Genomic DNA, 13,665 nt, shown 5'->3' on the forward strand with positions numbered 1-13,665 from the left:
TCTGAATAATTCGAGTGGAAGCATAGGAATTTCTATGATATTGTTCCATTATATTTTCTACCATTATAGTCAAGACTTGGACTGATTGTGGTGATAAAACATGAACGTTCCAGAAATTAGAGGCTAAAAAGGGGGACTAAAAGCATGCATTTTTCATGTAGGGACTTGTGGATTGATTTTGCAGGTTTAACTAGAACCATGTTGCAGTAAGGGCCAAAAAGCGACTGGTTCTGGTCAAATGTGTCCATGCTTGCTCCAACTGTTCAGGGTTTGACCTCTACGTACGTATCAAGCTGTTCCCTGAGAAGTACTTTATTTCTCTAGAGGCATTATTTATATCCGAGTAATTAATTTGATTAGATTAATATTTTTGCTATTTCATTTAATTAAATTTAACTTCATCACAAGCTATGCTTTTGCCATATGCATATTTGCATATCAGCATACTCATATATTCATCAGGTATGTTGACTTCCAATTTGCAGATTCACTTGTCTATACCAGGTTGAGCAAAAGTTTAATAAGTTAGATACATTTTTTTTTCAGCTCCACATGTCTTTAAAGCACAAGTCCTTCTAAACGCTTAAGCTTTTGATGAAATTTTATAGGATTCGTTGCATATTATATGTAGATGTACATGAAGGAGTAGAATTGCCGTCGGAGGACTCCAAAGGGATATTATCCAAATTAAGTAAGCACAGCTCCTCCTAAACCCCTCTTGGGATTTTATGGGAAATTTTTATGAAATTTTATGGGAAGGTGCGGCATCATGTGTAGATGTGCATGAAGGAATATAATAAGTCAGAGGACGCCAAAAGGAGATAGTCCAAACTAAGGGTCTGGCATTTTAAAACCTTGTAAACACAACACCTCTGAAACCAAGTGCATGACGAAATTTGAATCTAAAGGGAGATAATTCAAATTAAGGTCTAGGTTCAGGAAGGCGTATGTCCATGGAATAAAATTGTTAGGTGCAGTTAAAGAAATTAGAAATAGTAAGGCAGTGGACATTGGTCCAGTTAAAAAAAAATGACTGGACCGAAAACTTTCAAGTGGACCGACAAATGTGGACGGCCAGGGGTCTGGGGGCCTCTTAAGTCAGAAGCTCTGGGGTAAATGAAGCCAAATCATGCATTCTAGCACTCTCCTGACACTTTTTTTGTTTCACTTTTAAAGACTTTGAAAAACACCATTTTTTTGTGAGAATTAAGAAAAAGATTTTTTGTTGATTTTTTTATTTTCTTTATTCTCTAGAATAAAAAACAAAAGTTTGTCAAGTTCGTCTTCATTCATTTTAGTATCCGCATCATCCTCCACATCACTACATTCTGATTCATTCTCATCTTTTTCATCATCAACTCCTTTAGAGGGTTGGATAATCAGTCCACCTACTACAGCCTAAAATAATAAAAAATATATTGAGGTTAAGTAGTTTTCCAAATTATTCAGAATACATACAAATATACTCTAGTAGAAAATGAAAAATGCAAAGTTCATCAAGAAAGGATAGATTTAAATTATGTTCTGGGTAAAATTTCTATCAAATGCATTTTAATACAATGATAAAGTTCATACTTGTTCATACACAATTTATACCATTCATTCACTAATATTGAGAAATATGTCATTTGATAATCCAGAGGTACATGTGGCATTTAGACTTGGGAGATTAGAAGAGATACTTAGAGGTTTTTAAGATAATATTGGCTGATATTTCTAAACTTTTAGTATCAATATTGATAGAAGACCTATAGATCATAAGATATAAATTTGTTGTTTTCACATATTTCCTTTGTCCATTCATTTTTTTTTCTGAATATTCACAAAATGTACTGATTTGTAGCTATTGAATATTAAGATACATGGCAAGTTTAAGTTCATTTGCTTTCTTAAAATAAATACAACCTCCTTTACAGGGTCTGCCTCTGCACTGTCTGTGGTATTGGAGGTGGCAAAGTCATTTATATTGTTTGGGCTTTAGGTAGCAGGGTCATCAGCAACACCATCCTCTTCATCGTCTATTTCAGCGAAAGCTGGGACATGTGTACGTTTTCAAGTCCTATATATTATTCTTTATGCTACGTCACCTACTGCACCTGAAAGCATACAGTTCCTTGCTAGGTGCAATAATTGGGCTATATGAGATTAAGTTGTTTGATTGTGTTTTCAAGAAATCAAGGGGATCAAACTTTTTACTAGGATTATACAATAGCAAATGCCATAATGGTCCATAGTTTACTACCTGTTAGGCATGAAACAAGTAAAACAGTGTAGTAATAAATAACACAATATAATGAGACACACCAGATTTTAACATTTCAAGAGCTCATGATGTCTGTCATAGTTAGCAATTTGGTTTAAAACGGGGTTTCATTATTTTTATTAAGCATCAAAAGAAAAAGAAGTATTGCCAGAGTTCAAGGAAAAATGAATTTGCTAAACTGATCCGGTTTAATGGTATCTTACAAAATGAACATAATGGTTACTTAAGAAAGCCAGACATAGGGTCGTCTCGTCTCACTTTTTTAGATGGTTTTAACTAAATTTATTATCAGATTTTGAGAAAATAATGCACTGAAAACGAAAGAGTTCATATCAGGTGGATACAGAAATAAAGTTTGGCATGTCAATTTTGTTTACACTTAGTTTTATATTGTTTTGTTTTCAAACGGACAATGATATATATACATGCCTGGTGCTTCAAATCTTTATTGGATAAGACTCTTTTCTGTGGCCATAAATAATGGAACATACTCTTTCGGTTTAAAGGTCTTATGCACAGAATAATTAAGGGAACCAAGGTTATAGCGGTAATCAAAATAATGTAATCCAGGGGCAACGACAAGACATGAAAAACAGACATACACAACAGAAAACATGAAGTAACTAAAATCATGCATACAAAGTAACAAAGGCAAATGAGTAACTCGAACTAGAAGCATGGACCAGGTGTGCCAGTAGTGTAAGCGTCCTCTGCTTTTCTAGAAACACCCACCAAGTTCCTCATAAAAAGTCCGGGGTAGACAAACTAGGAAAGGAAAACTATGACACGTTGAATAAATCAGTTTTCATGGTGCTGATGGATACACCATAACGTTCCACAAGTTCATGATGACGACCATAAAACTTCTGTAGTGATGACGTCAATCTTGTAGCAACATAACCCTGTTCCAAAAGCCTATTTGTTAGAGTTCCAGCGCGATACAAAAAGTCTGATATAGATCTATTAATTTTTGTGCAAGACATTTGAAACACCAGGAAAATGCTCTCTGCATGCCCATTTTTGTTTTATTTTTTCAAATGGTTCAAGTCATGACCCTAGCTTCACCCATAGCCATCATTTTATGGTATAAATCTTTTTGTACAACTATTCACTTATACCCAAGTTAACTGTCTCACCACAGAATGCAAATAGATGTTAGAAATAAAACATGTAAAGAAAGTTGAAAAAAAAATCTTAGACCTGTTACTGAGAAGTGGACATATTTAGCTAACCTGTCCTAAAAGACCTTAATAGCTATTGCTATCACTTGGTGTCCATCGTCGTGTGTGTCGTAAACAATTTTTCAAAGTTTTTATTTTTCAACTTTAGACACTGCACTTCCAAATAATCTCATAAATGTATTTGTTCCAATACTTTTAGATCTTGTTTATTAACGAAATGCATGAAAAGTACTTCTTTTGAAATGCTTACAGCACTCGCATTCCTGTAAGACATTGTTTTCATACGCTATGGCGAAACTGTTTACTGTCAAGTTATTGGAATTATCTTGGGGACCATTTGTGCACTACTTATTCGGCAAAAGTCCATCCCATCATGCAGAAATATTTTACTCCCTGCCAGACTTGAGCTTAACCCAGCTATTGTTTTACATATTTGCAAAAATCTTATGGGGCATGGTCCCTTGACCCCTTAAAATTCATAGAAATTTAAGTGATATCTCCATATCTGAATTTTCAAGAGGAAAATAATATTAAATTTTCTTTTAAATTTGAAATTTAAAAATGTGTAAATGATTGTTTTTTGTTGGAGGCGTGGTCCCCTTTGGCCCTTATTTGAACAATGTAAGAGATATCTGAAATCTGATTGAAAATGAAAGAACAATCAAAATTTGAACAAAGTAAAACAGTTGATTTCTTTGCGGAGGGGCAGCCCTTATAGTTCAAAAAACTAAGAGATATATCCAAAATTAAAAAAACCCAGGCGGAACTTTTCATCTGGAATCCAATAAAAAAGTCAATTATTAAAAATTTAAAAACTTTTTTTTCGGTGTGGCACATTGACCCTCTATAACTTGAAAATGGCCTGAGATATCTGAACACAGCCAGGGATTTTCATAAAGAATGAAAGAAAAATATATTTCAAAATATACATGAGGCTCCCAGGAGCCTTAATCGCTCACCTTGTTGAGTTTTGACTTTCAAAGGCAATAAATTTAACAGGAAATTGTCCAACCATTTTGACTCAAGAAGTCCTTGGTAGGACTTATCATCAGGATCATTTCAACAATAGAATTTCTTTTTAATCTCTCACAGTTTTCACGATATTGACCGAAAACAGTTTTAAAAAGTCATTTTCTCCTTTTAAGGGCAATAACTCTTACAAGGAATCGTCTTACAACTTTATCCTTGAAGACTTGTAGTCCTAATAATAAGGTTCATTTCAGCTTTTGAAAGAATTTGACTAAACCTGACGGTTTTGGAGATATATACGAAGAACTACTGTCTGCCTCCTATATTCTATTTTTAGTAACGGCGCCATGTTTCTCGACGAATCAAAAATCCCAACATCAGTTCTATGCAAGATACCCCAAGGAACATTCATACAAGGTTTGGTTTCAATTGTCAAGTAGTGTCAAAGGAAAAGATTTTTGAAAGAAGTAACATTTAAAAATGCAAAATTCGTTGCACAAGGGCAATAAATCTAACAAGGCCTAAAGGATTACAACAAAAATTTGACCATAGATAGATCTCATCATGCTGAACACTCTTACCTAAGTCAGAATTTAGCTAAACCTAATGGTTTTGGAGATACATGCTAAAAACTACTGTCTGACTCTTATGTTTTATTTTTGTAACGGCTGTCATGTTTTTTTTTTCAACAAATAAAAAATCCACTCATTAGTTCTATGCAAGATATCCCCAAGGAACATTCATACAAGGTTTGGTTTCAATTGTCAAGTAGTGTCAAAGGAAAAGATTTTTGAAAGAAATAACATTTAAAAATGCAAAATTCGTTGCACAAAGGCAATAAATCTAACAAGGCCTAAAGGATTACAACAAAAAATTGACCATAGATAGATCTCATCATGCTGAACACTCTTACCTAAGTCAGAATTTAGCTAAACCTAATGGTTTTGGAGATACATGCTAAAAACTACTGTCTGACTCTTATGTTTTATTTTTGTAACGGCTGTCATGTTTTTTTTTTTCAAAAAATAATAAATCCACTCATTAGTTCTATGCAAGATATCCCCAAGGAACATTCATACCAGGTTTGGTTTTAATTAGACAAGTAGTTTTCAGAGGAGAATAGTTTTGTATAATTGTTAACGTCGACGATGAACGACGACAACGGACCCCAAGTGATGGCAATAGCTTACTTGGCCTTTGGCGAGGTAATCTAAAAAAGTTAATTTTTTGGGGGGTGTGTGGCCCTATTTTGTACCCCTTTGATTCCAAATCGGTTAATGATAAGCCTATCCTGTAAAAAAAAATTAACAGAATTTCAAAAGTAACTGACTGACATCTGAATCAAAAATCAATCAACAATAAACTTTCCTATCAATTCTAATGATAACACCAATTTTCTCCCTTTTTAGCCCTTTATTTCCAAAATTGGTGGGGCAAGGACCTACCACAAATATCTTGCCCTCTACCATCTATTTAGGAACAGTGTGTAAAAACTTCAAATATGTTGTCTTAATCTTTTTTTGAATCAGTTCCTACATGTTGAAGCTTGTTAAAAACAAATTTTGTGCCCACACTAGTCCTAAGTGCAACATGTTGCAGTTCTATCATGCTGCACTTAGCAAAGCTATGTATTTGCATTTGAAATAATCTGTAACATCTAAGAAAAACAGAAAATGCATTGTAATATTGGTGTATCATAATATTGAGTCAGTTATATCATCAGAAAATGCAGGTCTTTAAAAAAAAAAACAAAACAAAACAGTCATATATTTTAACCTCCCTGTCGCGATAAATTAACCCCCTGCTGCGATAAATTAATCCCCTGCTATGATATTTTAGCGCCCCCACTGCGTTATTTAAACCCCCATGCTACGATGAATTAAACCCCCTGCTGCGTTAAATTAACCCCCTGTTATGATATTTTAACCCTCTATTGTTGTATTTTAACCTCTCCTGCGATAAATGATCATCCCCTCCCCTTTGTAATGACATTTTAATCCGCTACTGCGATAAATTAACCCCCCTGTTCTGACAATTCAGCCCCATGCTGCGATATTTAACCTCCTTGCTTCGATAAATTACCCTTACTTTTTATGACATTTAAACCCCCTCCTGCGTAAAATTTACCCCCTCCTGCGATACTTTACCTCTCCCCCCTGTTGCAATAAATTAACCCCCCTGTCATATTTTAACCTCCTGTTGTGCTATACTAACTGCTGGTCTGTGATAAATTTACCCCCTACAGGGGGGTCAAAATTATCCTGGGGATCAATAATTCATACGATATATTGATCCCGCAGTTAAGATATCATATGATATATTAACCCCGGGGTCAATATTTCGCGGGGGTCAAAATATCATATGACACCGGTATAAGAATTAGAACATTCAGTATCATACAATAAATCGTTAATAAAGACAAATACAACAAGACTGACAAAAAGCACCCCCTGTCTCACTCCTTCCCCGTGCAGGTCCGGGTGTTAAAAGAATAGGCCTGCAGCAGCGCTAAGCTCGTCGTAAAAGTCGACTAAATAGTGCTCAGAACCCTAGCCCCTGTTCACAGAGCAACTGGGATGTGTGCCCCAGGTGGTGTAATGGGGTACCCCTGGCGTGTTACATGCTGGGGTTGTCAGGCTATAATACGGATAACCTGACCGCAAACCATAGTGGTGCACCGTGTTGGGAAAAATGCCACGTTCCTCGCACGTTAAAGAACCCTACTGTGGTATTCTCCCCGGGTAGAAACCATAGGGCTCCACCACAGGAGGCTTAACTGCCCGACCCTACCCACCTCTCCCTATTTTCAGTGGCAATCAAAATTTGTCGACCCCATTGTCCTTGTGTCCCATCCTTTTTTCATTTCATCATCATCAGTTCATGTTCATTTTATCATCAATTTCATGTTCATCGTCTGAATAAAGCTGAAATATTGCTGCTCGGACGTTAAACCCCAACAAACAAACAATGTCTCACTCCTTCAAGAATTGTGAAAAAAAAGTGACTAGTGTTCATTTACTCACAATAATACTATGAGTATGAATGTGACAGTCGTCAATGATCTGCCTTAATTTGCCTTTAACCCGTAACTGAGTTAACCTTTATCCCATACTGTAACTGATGCTTTCCTGCAAACTAGGAATGCACCATGTAAACATTTCCAAATTATAATGCTTGCTGTGCTCTGGGAAACATGTTATTGTTATCCTATGCACCAATCTACTTATAGACAGACCTGAATTACCTTTATATCGGAATTCTGATTTTTCAATGCCAGTTGTAACGTTATGATATCCCCCCTTTTTGTCGCTTGTATCTGGGTGAAAAATTGAGTGAGTATCTTAATGAATTCTTTTGAAATGTTGCACAGTTGTTTAGGACAGCATCGTTCATGCTTCATTATATATATATATATATATATATATATATATATATATGAACTGACTACATGTATGTACGAACTGACTACATGAATGATGTTCATGTTTAAAATTGGAACAACCAGCAATATAAATATGGTCTCTCACGGAAAGAACATTTATAGGAAAATAAAAGAATTTTTTGTCCGTAAAATTACATGTCATAATAGATTGGTCAATCTATAAATAACTGTATTGGATTTCTATGGGTCATGAGTGTAAGATCGATTTATCTCTGATGTGCATGCATGATACATGCGTGATCATGTACATGCATTCATCTGATTGGTAAATTGGTACATGATCCTAGGGTTATTCGGTTAAAGCAACAGATGACCCTCGCGGTCAGTCGCCGTACAAATTCCCAAGGATCAAGTCTGTATTTAACAAATGGTGACCTTTTTTAATTGGTAGCGGAAAACTCACAGTGTAGGCTTAGAATGGGAGATAAACAAAATCCATAATAACAATAATATTAATTGGCACAAACATATTTACAATAATTTACAACTGCCGTGGTTTTAATAACATGCTAACAGTATGAACAGAATGCTGTTCTCATAGAAGGTCAATTGTTTACATGATTACAAAACACTTCCGATAAAGTTGACAAAATACTGCAAAAATAACAATGGAGAAAATCACTACTTAATGAACTGTAATCTCTTGTGACAGTATTTTAGACCTTTTTATAACCCTTATGTAAAGCAAATCTATTCATCAAAGGTTTCACTGTCTTGTTATTTATATGATATCACTGCTTTATGATATTTTGTCTTCAACATTTTGTATACAGGTATTTACAAGCATTCCTTACAGCTTACTTAACACGTTGTTTACATCCAAAATCTATATTGCTGTCATTTCAAATCTGTTTGAAAATCATGATGTCATTAAATTAACTAACTACATTTTTAATTTAACATTTAACCTTGGAACTAATTCTTACTACAATCACTAAAAACTAAAGCCTATCCTCCAAATACATACCTTGACTTTTAAACCACAGTTTGTGCTAAAAACTAAGGTTTACTCCCAGGATTCATAACTTGTACGAACCACAGTTCTAATCTAAGTTTTTATTACACATAATATGTATTATAAAGTCTGAAAAAGAAATGAAATAATATTTAGAATACATACTCCAGTATAAAAGATACAAATGAAATATGATATCATTAATGTTATCAGTATTACCTCCCTTGACATATACTTGTGACTTCAGATCAAATTTTCTTATATCAAATAATTATTTTCTGTTGTTCTGATATTTACGTAACAGAACCAAAAAACTCATGGTGTAAAGACAGAAAGATATTATAACCAAATCATGGTTCAACCAAGAAAACTTTGATCAAAGTTGACAAAAAAGAATTATTTATCAAACTGTAAGAACAAGCCTTTTCTATCATTGCTTTTGACAGTCAAGTATTTATAACTGTTGACATCTTATCCAATATAACTTTATGTATTTTCTTCAACTTAGATATATTTACATTTATTCCATATAGCGTGTTTATGATGTTATCATCAACTGTCATTCACATTACAGTTCATAGCTAATGAAACATCTTTCAAACATCAAAAACTTAATTAGTTTTATGGAAGTTATTTGACCTTGAAACAACTTTTCTATTGTTAGGTGATTCTGAATAATTTTACCAGTCTTTCAATGTTCCATACCACTTACAGTAATAACATGTACCGCTGCCCTCTAATGCCACATTATGCAAATAACTTCCGTGATTTGTCTCTGCCTTTCCCTTTACTTGTCATTGTAAAATTCCTCATCCTTCCTTGGTTACAGTTTGACTTCAGCAATTCTTTATACTGAAAATTACAATATGCAGTCTGAGATCCTTTGATGTGAAGACATTAAAGGATATTGTTAGAAAGTAAGGTAAAGTGAAGACAAAGTATGATTTTGGGTGAAACAAACTTACTAAAAACAAATATAATAAAAAGTAGACACAAATCTATGTTAGCAATATACCAAAAGAAACTAGTGGCCACCTTTACCAGGTAGATTTACCTGAATTGCCGTATATTGAAATTCCTTTATCACCTGTACTTTTCCCTCCAATTTCTTGTCACTGCACTATTACACGTCAAGCAGTACAGAAGCCATTTTGAACAAGATGGGTATTACCTAGACTTTCTGCAAATTTATTATGATTATGTGCATCTTATTTTTGGAATGAAGGTATTATGATGTAACCAGTCAGTATTAAATGAGCTGCTGTGCGCCTGTATTATTTATTATCATCATGTATTATGTACAACCAGACCCCTACACCCTCATGTGAAGGTCTCATCTCAACTTTAGATTTTCCTTAATATCTGAGACCTCTAATAAAGAATCCATTTAACTACTAAGGAGGTCATTGTGTTTTACTTCCAATTACTCCCGATTGCACTGAGTAACACCTTTATTTCTAATAATGCTTTATATAACTGATAAAAAATTATGTATTCTTTATATTTCATATTGACCTCAAATCTGTAAAAGAGAAGAATTTCGTGATATTAATCATGGAAACTTTTCTATATACAGAAAAATAATTTTGCTTAGTTTATCAGTATTATCACCTTTAATGAGACGTAATAATAGATCAGATGAATATTTCATCCCTTTATACACAATTCTTTTATAATAAATATTCCACCAAATTATAGTCAATGATAACATGTCAGTATACTAATGATAAACTCACAACTTAATGTAGCAGATGAGTACTTACTTGGCAAATTTGGTAATTCAGTGAACAGTAACAGCCTATTTTGTCTATCCCGGAGTTGATTTTTTATGAGAAACTCGGCAGGTCTTCTACAAAATCAGAGGCTGATGACCGGTGCACCTGGTCCATGCTTCCAGTTTTTTTAAGGAGTGAGTTGCTCATTTACTTTTGTAACTTTGTATGTATTATTTTGGTTATTTATATTCTTTGTTATGTTTGTCTGTTTTCCATGTCTGATATTTGTCCTTGGATTACATTCTTTTGATTGTCACTAGAATCTCGAATCCTTGAATATACTTAAATAAATATAAAAACAGGAGATGTGGTATGATTGCCAATGAGACAGTCCTCCTCCAGAAGACATGCAACAAATCACCACACGGTCGTCAATGATACAATGTTAGGTAAAACTCATGCCATTAAACAAGTTTTAAATGCCCCGAAATAAATAAAGTGAAACTATTTAAAAAAGAAGAAAATCGATCTTATCTATAAAAAAAAGAAATAACAATGAACATAAAAAACAACCACTGGACTACAGGTTCCTGACTTGGAACAAGCACAATAAGTATGTTGCAGGGTATAAGGATACAAAGACTAAGGTCCCAACAAGAATCCAAACAATCATGATAAACAATGTTTACGAAATAGATATTTCTATGGATTTATGAGCTATTGAATCATATTGTAGCCAGTGGAGAAAAAAAAACTTTGTAGAGATTTAAAATATGTGTCCTGATGTTGATTATTACATGTATACTTTCCTGGGTACTTGGAAAGTGTTGTAATATGCATAAACAACAATTTTGTATCCAAAAACTTATTTACATGTATATTTAAATAACGTAGGAATCAACAATATCACAAAAACGTATGTTATTGAGGTTGTCAAATATATACACTTGGTTTTCGGGAAATAGACAGGTTTTCGGTAATACGGGGTTCCACATCACATGGCGCATCTTATTTACGTGTCTGATTGCACTTACCCGTCGAAAACACATCCAAGGACCATTCAACAAATAAAAAAAATAATACATTCGTAGATTATGAATCTGGAAACTTACTTGCTAAGCATATACATCTTTTGTTTACAGTTTCGTGAGTTCTTGCAGGGGAGTTCATGGATGCTTCTTGTCAAATCAAAATGAAATCTACCATTTCTGTATCATGTGATTTAACACGTGTTCATTTAATATCTCAAAACCACAAAAAACATTATCCTAAAAACGCACTTAAACGGCCTAAATATAACTTAAAGCCTAAATAAATGTACAATAAACGAAGCACCATTAAGTTCTAGATCCTTCAATCTCAGTTCCCGTTTATGACGTATTATCTATAAACAATCCTAATTTCGGGGATTTGATACATCGCATCTACCCAAAAGACTTTGAGATAAAGGATACTACAGACGCTGTGAAGTCAGACTCATATCTTGACCTACACTTAGAAATCGATGGTAAAGGAAAACTATTGACCAAACTTTACGACAAACGTAATGACTTTTCATTCAGAATTGTCTATTTTCCATTCATCTGTGGCAACATTCCTTCGGCGCTTACGTATTTAGTGTTCATATCACAACTCATCCGTTATGCCAGAGCTTTCTGAAACTACGCAGATTGTTTGTATTGTGTTAGAACTCTAACAAATAGGCTTCTGGAACAGGGTTATTTCTACAAAAGCAGGGGACGCTTACCCTACCGGTGCACCTTGTCCATGCTCCCAGTTTTTAGTGGAGTCCGAGTTGCTCATTTGCTTCTGTTACTTTGTATGTATGATTTTAGTTGCTTTGGTTTCTTTCTTGTGTATATCTGCTTTCCATATCTGGTCTTTGACCGAGGGTTGCGTTCTTTTAATTGCCGCTGTGGCGTTGGTGCATTTGATTACGTTTTTATATTAGAAATTCAATCATTTTTTTATGTATATAATTTTTTAATCGTAATTGAATACAACAAACCCATTTTCTAATATTAGAAAATCAATTTCTAGTATTAAAAAATCGTTTTTAAATATTAGAAATTCAATTGATTTTTTTATATTAAAAAGGGAATTTTTAATATCAAAAAGTGTTTTGGGATATTAGAAATTTAATTTGTAATATTCGAAAATGAATTTGTAATATTCGAAAATGAATTTGTAATATTCGAAAATGAATTTGTAATTTTAAAAAAATCATTTTTAAATATTTGCAAATACTCATTGTTGTCCACTTTGGCTTGCCATAATGGTCCGCTTTTCATACGGAGCGATGCCAGCCAGGATTCATCAGAAAATGTGGGGTGATGAGGCATTTTTTTGCCATTTCTTGCCAATTTTTCAAATGAAAATAATTTTCCATTAAAATGGGGTTGCAAACACTCTGCACACCCTGGATCCACCACTTAGTCTGTGATGCAAGTGAAAATAAATTTTAGCCATTAAAGAATTACAAACATATAATCATTTGACATTACTTGAACTTTTAAGCTCACGATCAAATTTACATCTTTCTATAGGTATATATACTCAGTTTTAATTAAAGATGGAATCTAGGTTCCCTCAGTCACGGTATAGTGTTACTATATCCCGCTTTTAAAGCACGCTTCCCTCTCTGGGAGTCACTTAAAGTATTATTTACAATTTGCGCCAGGATGGCTTGCGGATTTTTTTTCCTTTCTTCTTATTACAATTTTCTTTATTATAAAATCCTTCATTTCATACATGTACGTTAATTATGACATGAATTCGTTTGGAGGTCAGTGTCAACTTCTCTGCTGATACATGCTAAATGCTATATATATGATTATTGAAGATGTGTTTTGATTAAATGTGCACCTCCTGCTCCAAACTCTGGTTTCTCCTTCAATTACCTCTAATATGCACCTCCTGCTCCAAACACTGGTTTCTCCTTCAATTACCTCTAATATGCACCTCTTGCTCCAAACACTGGTTTCTTCTACAATTACCTTTAATGTGCACCTCCTGATCCAAACACTGATTTTCTCCTTCAATTATCTCTAATGTGCACCTCCTGCACCAAACAGTGGTTTCTCCTTCAATTACCTCTAATGTTTACCTCTTGCTCCAAACACTGGTTTCTCCTTCAATTA

At 34.0% G+C, this 13,665-nt stretch overlaps 1 long non-coding RNA gene across 1 annotated transcript; it reads right to left on the bottom strand.

The window, feature by feature from the left end:
- Positions 1-1,257: 1,257 nt before the first annotated feature.
- Positions 1,258-11,812, bottom strand: LOC148626737 (uncharacterized). Its single transcript, XR_015921829.1, has 5 exons — positions 11,638-11,812; positions 9,523-9,662; positions 8,823-8,939; positions 1,906-2,096; positions 1,258-1,398 (listed from the first exon to the last, which is right to left on the bottom strand). It is a non-coding gene; the product is annotated as an uncharacterized LOC148626737 (long non-coding RNA).
- Positions 11,813-13,665: the final 1,853 nt, after the last annotated feature.

Source organism: Perna viridis, chromosome 1 (assembly GCF_037379345.1).
Source record: "Perna viridis isolate PV_CMFRI_1.1 ecotype Kerala chromosome 1, ASM3737934v1, whole genome shotgun sequence".
Classification (NCBI taxonomy): Eukaryota; Metazoa; Mollusca; class Bivalvia; order Mytilida; family Mytilidae; genus Perna; species Perna viridis.